General features: G+C 39.0%; 1 protein-coding gene across 1 annotated transcript in view; it reads left to right on the top strand.

Annotated features, from left to right (window-relative positions):
* The window catches only part of EXOC4 (exocyst complex component 4), an 819,820-nt gene that overhangs the window by 639,744 nt on the left and 163,732 nt on the right, over positions 1 to 16,344 (top strand). The gene's annotated exons all lie outside the window — the stretch shown is intronic.

Below are 16,344 nucleotides of genomic sequence, written 5' to 3'. Positions count from 1 at the left end.
ATGGGAACTATGGTAATTTTATGAATCATTAGAACTTTTTTTCCAAATTATAACTGCATGTTCTTAAAATCCCTCCTAAGTAACCCACAGTAAGAGGCTATTGAACAATTTCATTTAACACTTTTGCGTTTCATATTAATTTTATATTTTAAAAAATACATACTTAATAACCCAAAGATAAAATCATTCCGAGTCTTTGTATTTCTTTTCTCTGCCTTTTAAAACATATGACCCTATCTCCATCCTCATCACAGCCTAGTGAGAGACTTGAGAAAATGCAAAGCCCCGGTTTGGTAGAATGATGACTTCTCGTTAAAAGCAAAAGTTCCGTTGGGCACAGTGGCTCACGCTTATAATCCCCGCATTTTGGAGGGCCCAGATATGAGAATTACTGGAGGCCAGGAGTTCGAGATCAGCCTGGGCAACATAGTGAGACCCCATCTCTACAAAAAAGTGTAGCCAGTTGTGGTGGTGAGCACCTGATGGTGCTGCTGCAGTCCGACCTAGTCGACAGAGCCAGACCCTGTCCCTAAAAATAAATAAATAAAAAGAAAAGCAAAAGTTCCTCCGCCTCACCCAAAGTTGAAAAGTATCACAACAGTCAAAGGTGGTGTTTTGGCTTATGTCTCATCAGGCATAGTCATCTGCGAAGCATGTGCTCTGTTAATGATACCTCACACCTCCTTTCTAGAGGATGGTTCCCAAAAGCCTGTTCACTAACCTGGGACAGCCAGTCCAGCATGTGAGCCACAGAAAATGGGTAAAGTAAGGTCAAAGTAATGGGTAGTGTGCATGTGTGGGAGGCAGGGTATATGTGAAGATTTCAAGTTTATTTTCTTAGAAGAGATTCTCCTTTTTTCTGATATTATTTTCCTCCCGTTCTTTGGTGTTAAAACAGTGCCATTATTTTATGAAAACAATGGTATTATAGATGCTCTCCCTTTGTTTTGTTTTGTTTTGTTTTGTTTTGTTTTAAACATTCTAACTTGATCAAATAAAAATTGGATCTATATTGGTTCAATATTTTTCTCCCGGTTGGTGAAATCTGAAAGTTTGAAAACTATCGTACGTTCCAAGTGTTGGCTGTCACCTTCCCAGGGTGTAGGTGTTTCCTGTGTGAAGAGATCGTCTCAGAGGGAAACTCAGCAAAGCTTTGATATTCTGATTTGTAACCACTAACTGTTCTTGGACTTAGGAGAAAAGCTGCTTCCCTGGGCAGTACGTGGGTTGTTCTGTTACTGTTTCTTTCATATAAACTTGGGCAGGATGCCACTGAGTTTAGTTCATCAGAATGCATCCTAGTGATTCCGATAGCATATTGGCCTATTTCTTGACAAATTATGGGCTCTGATAACTAAAATGTAGGAAGTACAATGACTCATCTCCCAAACTCAGGGAAAGAGATGAGTTAAAGCCGAAGTTTACTTTATGGTGGGAAGGCTGACAATATCACCATGGTTCATAAAGAATATCATACCCCTCACAAATGAAGAAAGAGAGCAACTTGTTCAATATCTCAAAGTCAGTGAATGTTAAAATAATGTTTGGATCCCAGGTCTCCCGTTGGCTAGTTATTTAATTTTTGCCCAGTGGTGCATTTTGTTTTGCTCGGCATGAAAAAGTCATACAAAGCAATTACATTTATTTTTGGAATGAGCTAGAATGCTGGGTTTGCAGCAACCAGTTTTGTTAAAAACAAGAACTGCGTTTGAAAATTCATTAATTCTTCTCAAATGTTATTGTCCCTCCCAGCAGGAGGCATATCCGAGTTGAATCTCCACTCCTTAACAAATTTTCCCTTGCATGTGTACACTGGCACGCTTGCTTGCACACTCTCTCCCTCAAACAGTTCCATATGTTCTATTTTACTGGAAGCCAGGCTCCCTGCTCATTCTCCTCCTTAGAGAGCTCCAGATCTCACCTCTGAGGTGCATGTGTAACTGAAGCTGAAACAATTTGTAGGGAAACTTGTCAGCATAATTGATTATTATATGGTGTGAGCTACCAAAGACAGGTGAGCCTGCACAGAGCGGAACAATTGTATATGTAGTATGCCTCTCCCACTGCATCCAGCCAGACTTCCTCCTCTGACATGTTGATTGATATATTTGTAGTTCTTCCCTAATGAATCGTTCCCCCTTGTGGGTCATTGGAGCCTCCTGCTGAATAGACCTTACCTTTGCTAGCAAAAAGAACAGTAAAGGTAATCTGCTCTGTGAATTTTGGGGTTTGTTTATTGGCCCTAAAGGAGTGGCTGAGGACATGTAATCTTTAAAAGGACAAAATAATCACATAAAATGCTTAAATAACATTGCTACATCAAGAGGGGCTTCTGTAACTACAGATGCTTTGTGACATGACAAACTAGTTGGTGTCGAATGAGAATCTGAGATACGTGAAGAAATGAAAGCATTTCAATCCACCTTTGGTGGCAGCTTGATGTTCTGGAGTTCTTTGAAAACCTTTTTCTAGTGTTATACTTGTTCCTTGGAACAGCTTTAAGTGTTAGACTTGTGATAAAATAGGGATGATAATGACTGCTCTACTTTCTCACAATCTGTTGGGATATTGATTGAGATATTTGCAAGTACTCTGAGTTCTCAGGAAGAAGGGTGGTAGGAAATGCTGTGGTGATGTTTTTAGCGGGGCATGGAAACTTATGCTAAATTTCAGAAAGGTAAGTTTGAAGACAGGTTGAATTATTGGCCTGCATCTGGATGGCAATCATGTGCCCTTTTGGTGTACCTTTTGTCTTAGGTGTCAGGTCAGGGTTTGAGGAATACGGGACGAGAGAAGAGATCTTGCTAGCCTAAAACTGCCCACAAATTGTCTCTTTGCTGCTGGCATTGACGTGGCCTGTGCCTCCACAGGCTGGTTACTGATGATGGTCTACTGATAGTCAGGAGGGTCCAGTCTTCATTTCCCTGTCCTGACTCCATCCTGTCCACTTGCTGAGTTACTTCATACCTTTCTTTCCACTGATGAACATCTCCAATGACAGTCTCTCTTCCTGCACCACACACTACCTTCACAGCTTCCTGTAAACCTAGTTTTGGTCTCATCAATCCCGCCATTGAAACTGTCATGTGAAGAAGGTCATAATAACCTTCTTCCACAAGCAGTCTTCATTCATCTTTACCATGCTACATTTGGCAACATGACTACCTGAAAAGATTGAACTTACTGTTTTGTTTTGTTGTACTGGAAGCAACAAAAAATAGTGGTTAAGATATGGGCTCTGGATTCAGGCTGCATGGATTTCAGTCATAACAGTATAAACTGTTTTGCTGTTGTATTCGAGAGCATAGCATAGTAGTAGTGCCTGGCACATAGTAAGTGTTCAATAAATATTGGATGGATTCACAGATAAGTAGGTAGGCTTACTCTAACGTTCACATTTATATAATAATACAAATGCTATTGATATAATATCTACAGGTATACCCAAAATAAGAGACAGGAAACAAAAGTACTTGGGTATTTTACCTTGTAGGGGCTAGAATTGGTCATCTTTGCACTATATCTGTTTGCTATAAGCTCATCTACATGTGTAGCTTTTCGTGTTTTTTAACTTTTATATTGCTTCTTGCTATTAATATATTTCTTTGAGTAAATTACACTTTAAAAAATTAAGTCATTGCTTGGGTTAAGGAACAGAATGAAGGGGTGTGCGTGTGTATGTGTGTGTGTGTCTGCGTGTCTGTGTGTGTGTAGACTGTAGAGCAGGGAATCATACTGGGTCCTTTGAACAGGAAAAAAAATTTGGAAATATACAACAGGGAAATAAAATTCCAGTGGAAATTATTACCTCAAGCTAGTCTTCCCAGGTTCTTCTTTCTTCACTGGAGGATTTTGTGAGTAGGTGGTTTCTTAAAGGTCCAGTTTCCATACAAGATCCCTTTTCCTTGGAACTTTTATTTTTCTTAGCTTAGCTCTTATCACCACACTTGGTCTTCATCTTTGTCATCGTCTTCTTCTTCCTTCTTCCTTTCTTTTTCCTTCCTTCTTTCATCTTTCTTTTCTTTTTTTTTTTTTTTTTGGTCTATGTTCTACTTCTTTTTTTCTCTCTTGGGTCCTCTTTTTTCTCATGATACCACAGTGCAATCCACCCTAGACTACTGCCAGGGCCTTAATCAGATGCCTTTCTGTGAACTCTCCCTTCTTCAGGCCACCCCAGCATGTCTGCCAAGTCTTCATCTAACACCATTTTCCCCGGGAGGTATAGGGTAGTTAAGGGAACATCAAACATCAAATTGGGACCCAAAAGGCCTAGATTCTTCTTTTTCCTTTCAAATCTCATTTCTTTTCTTTTCTTTTTTTTTTTAATTGTTGTTTTTTGTTTGTTTGTTTTTCTGGCTGTTTTTAAGATTTTTCTTTTTATCACTGATTTTCAGCAATTCGATTGTATCACAATATACTTTCTATAGTTTTTGTTGTCTTCCGTTTGAGGCTTATTGAGGTGTTTGAATCTATGGGCTTGTACTTTTCATCGAATCTGGAAAATTTCCAGCCACTGTTTATTTATTTTTATATTTTCTCTGCACTCCCACCTCCTTTGGGAATTTCAGTTGCATGTATATTAAGCTGCCTGATATTGTTTCACAGTTCACTGACTCCCTATCCTGTTTTCTTTTTCATCCTTTTTTCTCTCTGTGTTTTATTTTGGATAGGTTCTATTGCTGTGTCTTCCATTTCTGTGTCCACCATGTTCATATTTTCCATTGTTTTTAGACATGGGACCCTACTGCTAATAGCTGTTTTAACCTCCTTGTTTATTATCTGTGTCATTTCTGGGTCTGTTTCTCTTAACTGATTTTACTTCTCCTTATATGTTTTCCAACTTACTTCCATATGCCAGTAATTCTTCTTATTGGGTGCTAGACATGTAAGCGTTTTTTACATTGTTAAGTGCTAGATTTTGTTACAGTTTTTTAAATATTGCTGAACTTTGGGAACACATCTAAGTTATTTAGATTTTCATCATGTCAAGGCTTGCTTCTAGGCTTTATCAGACAGGTCCAGGGCAGCTTTTACTCTAAGGCCGATTTGGCCCTGCTACTGAGGCAGTACTCTTTTGAAGACTACTGGACAGCCTATCTATTAGGAGGTTCCTCCACTCTAGCTAGTGGGAACATGGACCGTTCATTGCCCTGTGTGGACTCTGGAATTATTCTGCCTGCTCCATTGAGGTAGTCCTCTCTGGCCTCAGTAGTGTCCTTCACACAGAACAGTACTCAGCCAAAGGTTTGAGGGGAGCCTTCTGAAGAGCTATACAGATCTTGCGTTCATACATGCTCCCTTTTGAACACACGTGCTCTCTTTCTTTCTCTCTCCACCCTCCCCTTTCTTTGTGAAGCTCTCCACTCTTCAGTGTTTTGCCATAGTAAACTATAGCTGCCTTGGTCTTCCAAAACTCCAAATTCTATCTCCTCAACAAGACTGTCAGGCTCTGTTCAGGTCCTTTCTTCCTGCATTATGGCCCAGAAATTCTTTAGCTGGGACACTCATAGGGCTCAGTCATTTGTTTTTCATCTCTGGTGTCTAAAACTATTGTTTCCTATATTTTGTCTGGGTTTTCTAATTGCTTAAGATGGTATTTCAAGTTATTTTATACTGAAATAATTTGTTTTTACTTCTCTGCAGAGCAAGAGCATTTTCTTCATTATTATCAATGCATTATCAAGACAGCATTATCACTGTCACAATTAGAAAAAGTTTCTAATATCTCCATATTTCTAATATGTAGTCAATTTTGCATTTTCCCAGATGCATTGTCCCAGAAGTGTCCTTTTCAGCTGGTTTGTTCAAACTAGGATTCCATCTAGGACCATAATTGTTATGTGGATTAAGTGTCTTTAATCCCAAACAGTCACATGTTTCATGACACTGATACAGTGAACAGAACCAGCCAGCCATGCTATGGAATATTCCGTCTTCTGTATTTGTCTGATTGCTTTCTCTATTCCTTGTTACTAGAAGAAGTTAGATCTGAAAGTTTGATTCGATTGAAATTAATTGTTTTTAGTGAGACTATATCATAGATGATGTTATATTCGTATTCTATCTCATCCACAGACCTGTAAAGAGCTGGCTTCCTTACATTAATTAGGTTGAGCTCAACCCCTGGATGAGGGTTGTAACCTTCTAATCCCTCCATTGTGTAGTTTGGTTTTTGTTGTGGGGAAGTAATTGATGTTCTATAACTTTGACCCTATATGGATGTTCATTTCCTGGTCAACTTTCATTTTGTTTGTTTGTTTTTGAGACGGAGGGCAACTCTGTTGCCCAGTCTGGAGTGCAGTGTCACTTTCTCAGCTCACTGCAACCTCCACCTCCTGGTTGCAAGGAATTCTCCTGCCTCAGCCTCCTGAGTAGCTGGAACTATAGGCATACGCCACCATGCCTGGCTAATTTTTGTATTTTTAGTAGAGATGGGGTTTCACCATGTTGGCTAGGCTGGTCTTGAACTCCCAACCTCTGGTCATCTACCTTCCTTGGCCTACCAATGTGCTGGAATTACAGGTATGAGCCACCATGCCCGGCCTCAACTTTCATTTTGTCTTAGTACCAATGGATAACCTTTATCTGAATCAGTTGTTTTATTAGGTGCCACAGTATGATTTTCTTTTAAGAAACAGGGTCTCACTCTGTTGCCCAGGCTGGAGTAGTGGTACGATCATAGCTTACTGTAACCTCAAATGCCTGGACTCAAGCAATTCTCCCACACATCAGCCTCCAGGGTAGCTTGGATTACAGGTATATACCACCATACCCTGCTAATTTTTCTATTTTTTGTAGAGACAGGGTCTTGCTGTGTTGCTCAGGCTGGTCTCAAACTTCTGGGCTCAAACAATTCTTCTGTGTCGGACTCCCTAAGTGCTGGGATTACAGGTATGAGCCATCATATCCTGCCTTATTTTTAAATTATATATTTTTTTCTACATTTATTAGCTGGCATTCTTCCTTAAAGTAGAACTTTCTGAATTTGATTATGCTGAAATATAGTTCCTACTGTAAAGACAGCACAAATGTGTAATTTTTATTTACCAAATTTCAAAGGTGATTTTGATTTATTTAATAGCCACCTTAAATGGTGACAAATTAGTTTTTTCTGATTTTCTCTCTTCATTGATTTTTCATATTTTTCAGTACACATAATCACTTGTAATAATTTACTCTTTCTGATACACTAATCATGAGCTTTGGCCAGAGGGACTCACAGAGCTGGATTCTAGATTTTGAAGTATCATAAACTATCTGCGTATTTAATATCTTTGACAGGCCTTTTAATATTGGTTATGGTTCTTTTTTAAACTAGAGAATTAGACTGGATAACAAGGTTTGCTTTCAGCTCTAGAATTAGGATCCTGAGCTCTGCTACCAAATACACTGCCATGCTTCTCTCCAGCTGCAGAAAACCCTCAGCCTGTCTGTCATTCAGGCCTTACACAAGCTGGTTCTGCACAGAAATTGCGTTCTCCCACCACACTTACCTCCTCACTGCTACACATGACCAGCTCATCCCTCATCCCCGGCCTTTACCTACATCTTCCCCCTTACCTGAAATACCTTGCCTCTGCCTCTCTAAGTATCCAAACCTCCCCATCCTCCAAATCCCAGTTCAGGCTCCCCCACCTTTTTATTCCTGTCAACTTACCTTGTCTTTTATACTTATTTTCCTCTTCTCTTGGAATATCACTGTTTCCTCTTCTAATTGATGTTTTCCCAAATAGATTACCATCACCCCTGGAAAGAAAAGCCCATGCTTTTTGCCAAGAACATTGCTAGGCCCAATAGAAGGACAATATCTGCTAATGTCATTGTTATATTTCTGTGTCTTTCCTAACATGTAGCACCTTCTATTTTGCTGAATAGCAACCTTAAGGTGCTTTTGAAGTGTGCATGGGGTGTGTGTGTTTGTGTGTGTTGGGGAAGGAGGGTGTTGGGGATATTTCTTATAAATGCTGATACTTTCCTATTCATTGATCTATTTCTACCCATATGTAATGGGTTCCATTAAATATCAAGAGGTATTGACAACTTAGCGACAGAGTTACATTGACTCAAAGTACATAAGTCAACAAATACTGCCGTATTATGTAATATTAGCTAGGGAAAGAAAGATGGCCCCTGGGATCATACAGTCTAATTAAGCACAACTGTTGTAGAATTTTTCTCCCTTTCCTGCTATTATGTTTTGTTTTGTTTTGAATATGAAATCACAAACCCCCAAATAAACCTCATAAAGAGACAGCTGTGCTTTTAAGATTATGTTTGGCACAGATTTTATTCAACCATAAATGATTTCCTCCAAAATGGTAAAAAATACATAGATAATTTACATCATATACATTTTCCATGTTTTTATTGGCAAATTTAATAATAACATGAATTCTAAAGGTATATAGTTTTTTGATTGTCTGAAATTTTACCTCATATTTTTTCTTTACGCCTATTTGTAAATTCTGCCTGACTCTTTAGCCTGACAAACAGAGCTTCAGAATTGATTTGTTATATAAGTATATTCATCTTTTCTGAACAGTGAAACTTTCTGAAATTATCTTCTATACTTGAAGTGGATCATCTAGTGATTAGTGACATCAGATTGAATTAATTATTTATATATTCTTGCTGGAAAAGAGTGATATTCCAAATGTTCAGGTACTCTGTGTGTCTGTGTGTATATATGTCATAAAAGGACATTCGTGACTTGGCTTCTGACTGCCTCTCTGAGCCCTCCCACCTGATCATGCATACATACCCCCCAGCCCCCAGCCCCCACATACCCTTCACCCCAGCCCCCCAGCCCCCACATACCCTTCACCCCAGCCCCCTAGCCCCCACATACCCTTCACCCCAGCCATAAACAACCACCTGCAGTTCCCTGAATCCCATCTGTTTCATGTTCAGACTGCTTCATCTACCTGAAGTGCTCTTTTTCCATCTTTGTTCATTCTGCAAATCACTATTATTTATCTTGCAGGACTCAGTTCAGTTGTAAATTCTCCTTTCTCACCTCTCTCTCTCTCTCTCTGCCTTTCACCCCAGGCCAATTAACTCTTTGTTTCCCTGTGCCTCCACTGTACAATATGCAGATGCCCATCACAGCACCTAGGACATTTTATTGTCCTTATTTGTGAACTTATTTTCTCATCCTGCTAGTATCTAAGATTATTGGAGGGCAAGAATCTTACCTGGCTTTGTATCTCCTGCAGTTAGGCTAGTGTTTGGCCTAGAGAAAGTACTTACTTATTTATCTATTTAATCAATTAGCTAAGTTCCCCGCTGTTTGCCCAAACAACTTCTCATCCTCTCCAGACAGTTTTCATCTGGTAGTCGGTAGTAGTTTTGCCAACAATACTGCTATATCTTCTCATTTTAAAAATATATCATAAGTAAAAGCCATTGTATTAGAATACCAATATACCTAAAGATTGTATTCTCAAAGGTTTTCGAAGAGGTTCCTGTTTTTAACAATAGTTGGAAATAAATTGTTTAAAATTGAGGTTTAACATGCATTCATGTAACCACCAACCAGATGCCTTTCCCAGTCAATATCCTCCCCACCCTGCTCTGGAGAAAAGTAACCACTATTCTGACTTGTATCAACGTATATTAGCTATGGCTGATCTTGAGCTTCACATAAATGAGATCAAACAGTGTATATCTTTTCATGACTGGCTGCTTTCATTCGGCATTATGTCTGTGTTATTTTTCTATGTGAATTCTTATGCAAACTAGTTCGCTCTTTTTCATTGCTCTATAGTATCTCATTGTGTGAATATGTCACACTTTTATTTATCTAGTCTACTGTCGATGGACATTTGGGTTATTTCCAGTCTTGGGCTTGAATGTAAAGTTTTGTTTGAGAACCAAATTACAGAGCATGGTGTTAAACCTGCTTTTTGTCTTTTCTCTGCCTTCTAATAAGTAATGAATTGATTTTAACATAGGATGTACTTAACTTTACTCATTCAGTTAATAAATATTTATTCAGTGCCTGTTATGTACCAGGTCCTGAATAATTGTCCCTCCCTTCTGGAATCTCATAGACCACTGGGGAAGACAGACCCTAAACAGGCCACTACAAGTATGCTAAATGTTGTAACAAAGAAATAAAAGATGTTCTGGGTGTTTATAACAGGGAGACCTAATCCGGTATGAGGGTTAGGGAGGATCTTCCCACAGAACGGATATGCTAGCTGAAACCCAAAAGAGAAACTAAAGTACTGTCGGGAAGAAAGACAAGGAACAGCATTGCAGAAAAGTACAAGGTCCTGAAATGGTAATGAAGAATTGAAAGAAGCCACATGTAGCTAAATCATAGAGAGGGAAGAGGAAAATGGTAGAAGATGAGACTAGAAGAAGATGAGACATAAGATGAGACAGAGCCATGTCACGAAGTGTCTTACGAGTTATCTGAGCAACGTGAGTCCCCATCCATTAAAGAGTTTTAATCTGGTGAGAGACATGAACAAATATAACTTGAAATTTTTTTCTTTTGATGTTAACCTTACAAATTCTGAAGTGCACAAATCTTAAGCACAAAGAATCGTCACATACATTTTTACTAATACAACAGCTACTCCGTCAGTATAATTCCAGCAACTAGCACATCCTCTCCTTCCCAGTCAGGTTCCTCTCTAAGGGGAGCTGCTATTCTGACTTCTATCACCAGAGCTTACTTTTCCCTGATTTTGAACTACAATAATAACAAAATTATACAGTTGTGCTCCTTTGGGTCTGACTACTTTGACTCAGCCTAAGATCTGCACAGTCTATCCATGTGTTGCATGTAGCAGTAGCTTGTCTTTTTCATTACCCTGCAGTCTTCTGGTGTGCGAGTATACCACAATTTATTTGCCTACTTTATTGATGGACATGATAATTCCTTTTTTTTTTTTTTTTGGACTGTTGTAAATAAAATGATTAGGCTAGGCACAGTGGCTCATGCCTATAATCCCAGCACTTTGGAAGGCTAGAGTGGGAGGATCACTTGAGGCCAGGAGTTTAAGACCAGCCTGGGCAACATAGCAAGACTCCATCTCTACCCAAAAAAGAAAAAAAGAAATTAGCCTGGTATGGTGACCTCTGCCTGTAGTCCCAGTTACTGGAGAGGCTGAGGTGGGAGGATCACTTGAGCCCAGGAGTTTGAGACTACAATGAGCTATGATCATACCACTGCACTCCAGTCTGACACCGTCTCAGGAAAAAAAAAAAAAATTAAGCTAGAGCTGCAGTAAATAAATTAAACTGCTGTGAACATTTGTGTTCATGTCTTTTGATTGACATGAGCACTCATGTCTGTGGGAGGTGGAACTTGCAAAAAGTTCGCTGTGTTTGGGTAGAAGGCTGCTTCGGGGGAGAGAAGAGGTGGCAGTTCTTCAGGCACCAGCTCGTGGATGTGTAGCCTTTTGCAAGTCATCTTAGTAAAGAGAAGACACATTCAAACAGTTTAAACATCACACAAATCAAAGCATAGATTAAAAAATGGAAAGCATATTTCCTTTTGGTTTCTATCATTACTGTCATTTTCATAGTTATTATCATTGTTTATAGCCAGCTATGGCTTAGAACAGATACTAATGGGAAGGACATTATGATATAACAAGTTTTACTGACTTGTCATTGAATATGCCCCAATAAACAGAACCGTTATTGTCATCAAACATTTGTGAAGCTCACTTTTCATTATTGCTTCTTGTTGGGCCAAACCTTGGTTAACCTCAGTAGGAAAGGCACCAGGTTCAAGAGGTCAAAGAAGAGACCCAGAGCCAGCGGAGGAGACATGGGGTTTTCTTAGGGGCTGATGTACAGGGGAGAGAGTCCAGTGGGGGCAGGCTGGGCAGGAAAACCACAACCACCTACAAACACCCATGCAGCTAATAGAGCATTTCCACTTACCACCCCTCCCACCAACGACCTCCACCTGGCAGCCTTAAGGTAACCCACAACACGGGACCTCAATCCCCCATATGGCTGGTATCCCACGAAATGGGCCAGGGGCCTCAGATGTTTACCATAGATAAGGAATCTCCAGGTTAGCCACTCCCAAATTACCTAGCTCAGAACATACATTCAAGTGCATCTGCCACCCAGGATCATTCTAAGGGGATGCTTAAATTATTGCTGTCAGGTGTGCTTGCCCTACTGTGTGTGTGTGTGTGTGTGTGTGTGTGTGTGTGTGTGTGTGTGTGTGTGTCTGTCTGTCTCTCTGTCTGTCATGGTGCTGGAGACATGTCTGAAGTGATAGATGTATTTCTCTGACCATATAGAACCTTAGGTTCTCAGCAGCATCTCTGAACCATCTTCTCAGGAGCTAAAACAGTACAAATACAGAGACTCCATTCTCCAAACTGAAGTTGTTTTGGTTTTGTCTTTTTTTCTGAATTGTGAATTTATTTCTGTCTTAAAACTTTAAAATCAGCACATTTGTGAATTGGGAATTTATTTCTTAAAACTTTAAAATGAGCACATTCAGTTATATATACATATGTAATGGATTGTCATTATAGAAAATAATACGATCAGGTGAAGTTAAGAATACTGTTGTGGAAATACCCAAGACTTTCAGCCACAACAAATGTTCAGTCCTCAGAACCATGGGAATTAAGATACAGTGTAGTAATGAGGAGTAGGTGGTCTGATTTCACCTTACCAAATCAGGCTCTTACTACAATCATACTCTAACTCTGTCTTTTGACCCTGCTCTGAATGTGCTGTGCATGTGCATTAAATTAATAAATATTTATTGAACACCTGCAGTATGCTAGATACCTTGCTAGGTGTTAGAGATATGAAGGTACAGTCACTGACCAACAGGAGTTAGCAGCCTAGTGGAAGAGATAACCAGTTGAACCAGTGATTACCACACTCCATTTAGAGCATGAGCCAAAAAGCCAGAGTCCTCTGGTGGCACAGAAGGGGTATTTAAATTAGAGCAGGTAACCCTTGAGCTGATTCTTCAAGGATGAGAGTCATGAGCTAGGAAGAGTATTCCAGACACTAAGATCAGGAGACACAAAGGCACAGAGGCAGGAATTAGCCTGGTGCAGGCAAGGAGTCACTAATAATTTAGTGTGGTTGGAGCAAGATTTAGGCATGTTCAGAGGAACTGGAGAGAAGCATAGAGGAAAAAAATTTTTTATTTTAATAGAGAAAAAACTTTTAAAAAGAGAGAAGCCTAGAGGGGTAGGCAGGAGGCAGAACTGAAGATGCTTGGTGTGTATAGAAGGGGGCCGAGATGGAAGGATCCAGAAGTAAGAGATCTGATCAAGCTCACTCTGTTCACAGCGGTACTCCTCATGTGTCCTCAAGCATGTCATTGGGCCTTAGGGTTCTTATCAGTATAACCAGAGAACTGAGGAGAATTGCTCCCAAACCATGAAACATTGTTCCAGTAGATGTGAAAAGATGGGCTATGAAAAATGGTTTCATTACTTTGTTAGGGGAAGACTTAATACCGCATTGGCCTCTTTAAGACTAATGATGACTCTAGCATATTAAAGGTTTCTAAAGTCCTCCAGTAAAAACACTACTTCAGTTTTCTTTAACTCAGTATTTTCCAAATTATGTGGAGTGAGAGCTGATTTTCTATAACAGAATTATTAATATCATGAGGCAGAGCCCCATTCTGGCAGACAATAGACTAGTTCTCAAAGGTACAATCATCTTTTTTTATTCACTGATTAATTTTTTTAAGTACAGAACCAAACAACTGGTTCATATACACCCACTTTATACTTTAAATTACCATTGTGTCCTTGTAAGGAACTTTAGGTGTTTATTTTCCACAGCAATGTTTTTTTTTTATTATTACATCAACTGTCCTGGGATTTTTTTTTTCTTTTTTCATTTTTCATGTCATGCACAGACTTTATTACCTGGTAATACATTGCAAGAAATGTGAATTGAGTTGTTTCTAAGCATATATCAATCATTTATGATTTGTTTAATAGAAATTATAATGAAGAAAATCAGGGTTTTGCTTATTATGAAGTCATTATGGTCAACATCAGCAAATCCCAAAATTAATAATGTGTCAGTAAATCATTTGCATTCCTAAAGAGATCAAATAAATAAAAACAGGGTTGACCTTGTTAAAATTTTGATGTTTTCAACATTTATTTGTCAGAGCCACTGATTTGGAAATTGTTATAAATTCTTGAAAAAATGGAAACTTTTTTCCCTGTAAAAATACTCATCATTTGGCCAAATACAGTGTCATTTTTCTTGAAGAGAATGTAGTGATTGATTATCCAGAGTGCTACCATGACAAGGTAAACCAACCAAATAGCTGGAAAATTGTATGTAATCATATAGCATCACAGAGGCTCTGTGTTGAGCACAACCATTAGAATTAAACAATGGCATTCTAATCATTCCCTGCCGGTACTTCCTGTTCATCCCCAAAACCTTGACCTGCAGTGGACATGCAGAGGTGTTTGCAGTCATCCCTTCCCCTCCAAATGCTATCGGCACAATTCTAGTCAGCTGAAAGCACTGCAATAAATAGAAGCCAAACCCAAACCACCCAAGGAGATTTCAAAATGCAAAGGTGTCTGTGTCTAACATCCCTCACACATTAAGACATTCAGAGATTTATTTTGTCTATTATCGTTACTAATATAGTTTCTTTTATTAGTAGTATTGTCTTGAAAATGCTGAGAGATTATAAACAACTAGGGAAAGGGAAAGATGGAAGATGGACGAAAAGAGGAATGCTGATCCCTCTGGAGAGGCTGATAATCTATTCAGGAAGACGAAATACACCTGAGGTGACTTGAGAGCAGTTACACAGTGTTCGCCCAGTGTGAGAGTACCAGTACACAAATTGAATACATGAGTCATTGGGGCCAACAAGGTACAGGAGCGTTCCAATTATCCTTGGTTATTAGAGAACTAAATTGAGTCATAAGAAAGGAAGGGGCACCCAAACCTACCCCAGAGATGGTTATCAACAGCATAATTGGGAAAAAACCAGGCCCTTTCTCCCCATAATCAGAGGAATCTCCTCATGCTCGTCTTCCCTGCAATGTTTTAGATTTTAAACAGGCTTTGTTGGGATAACTGAACTCCACTCTCCTTTATTAATTGCTGCCCACATGTTGTAGAATATCTTGTGTTCTGAATCAGGATGAGGATTTTAAATTCTTCTTAGCGTAGGGACGTGTAGCCAGGCAGAATCAATTCCTGTCACTCACACACAAATACAGAGGAATGGGATTATGGATCAGGGTGAAGCTGCAGTGCTTTAATCTTAAAATCGATACAGAAAAGGAAGTTGAACTTGTGGGGATTCTATAGAGACTGTAATTTGGCTTCCTATGAGGGTTGCCTTACAGAATAAAACTACTCCTTCCTTTTCACCTTCTGATGATTGTATTGGGGGTGGGAAAAATGAAGGGAAGGCGAAAGATGACCAGAAACTTCTACCACCAAATCTTCTTGAATACGCATGCAAATACAACTCATAATTCAAGCTAATCCCCCATTGTGTTGAGAAGAGTTCTATACCTTTATTTATTCTTTTGATTTTTAGAAAAATAATTAGCCAAAACCCTGTACCCCATGATCTGTATTTAAGCATAATAAAAATGCCTTTGATTCCTTCATAGTTCACTGTCAGACTGGAAAAGTATTTTTTTAAGCTTACTCTTATGGCTAAGCTTACCATAGCCTATGTAATTTTATATAAATACAAAATCAACAAACCAGTTATTGACCAAAGGATTCCAAGCTGCTAAGCATGTGATTAATATTTACCCCAGTGTAATTCTGCTTCTTTTGAAAGAGGCATGAACTAATGGTTTAAACAACTCAATCTTTTCTTAATCAAAGATTTAGAATTTGTTGAATATGCCTCTTTTCAGATATAACACTGATTTGCTGCATAGTGCTGTCAGCATCTAGCTTTAAGATGGGCTTATTTTCCCCTTCGGATAGTTTTTTAGTTCAGTCTTAAAATATGTCTGAGTGTGTTTGGACCCTGCATCTATAATGGTGACAGCAGTATGAAACACTGTAATCTCATGGGAAAATGCACTGCGGGCAGCAGAACTCCGGTCTGGCTCTGAGGCAGAATGGTATAGTTAGAAAACCAAAGCCTAGAGCTCCTTCTTTGTTTACTTCATCTTTCTAAGCTTGTTTCCTCATCTTTAAACTGGAGATGATTATAGGAGCCACCTGAGAGATAGGGGTGTTGAGAGGATTAAATGAAATAAAATATACAAGGTGCTTAGCATTGTACTTTGCACTTGTAAGAACCCTATAAATGTTCATGATTATCACAATTATTATGTGAGTCTTAAGTGAGATAACATATGCTGTGTATGTGAAAACATT

The sequence above is a fragment of the Aotus nancymaae genome, unplaced genomic scaffold (assembly GCF_030222135.1).
Source record: "Aotus nancymaae isolate 86718 unplaced genomic scaffold, 86718_ANA_hifiasm-v0.15.2.pri h1tg000002l, whole genome shotgun sequence".
In the NCBI taxonomy this organism is placed as follows: Eukaryota; Metazoa; Chordata; class Mammalia; order Primates; family Aotidae; genus Aotus; species Aotus nancymaae.
Note: the sequence above shows the minus strand (reverse complement) of the source record. Positions and strands in the feature narration are given on the sequence as shown.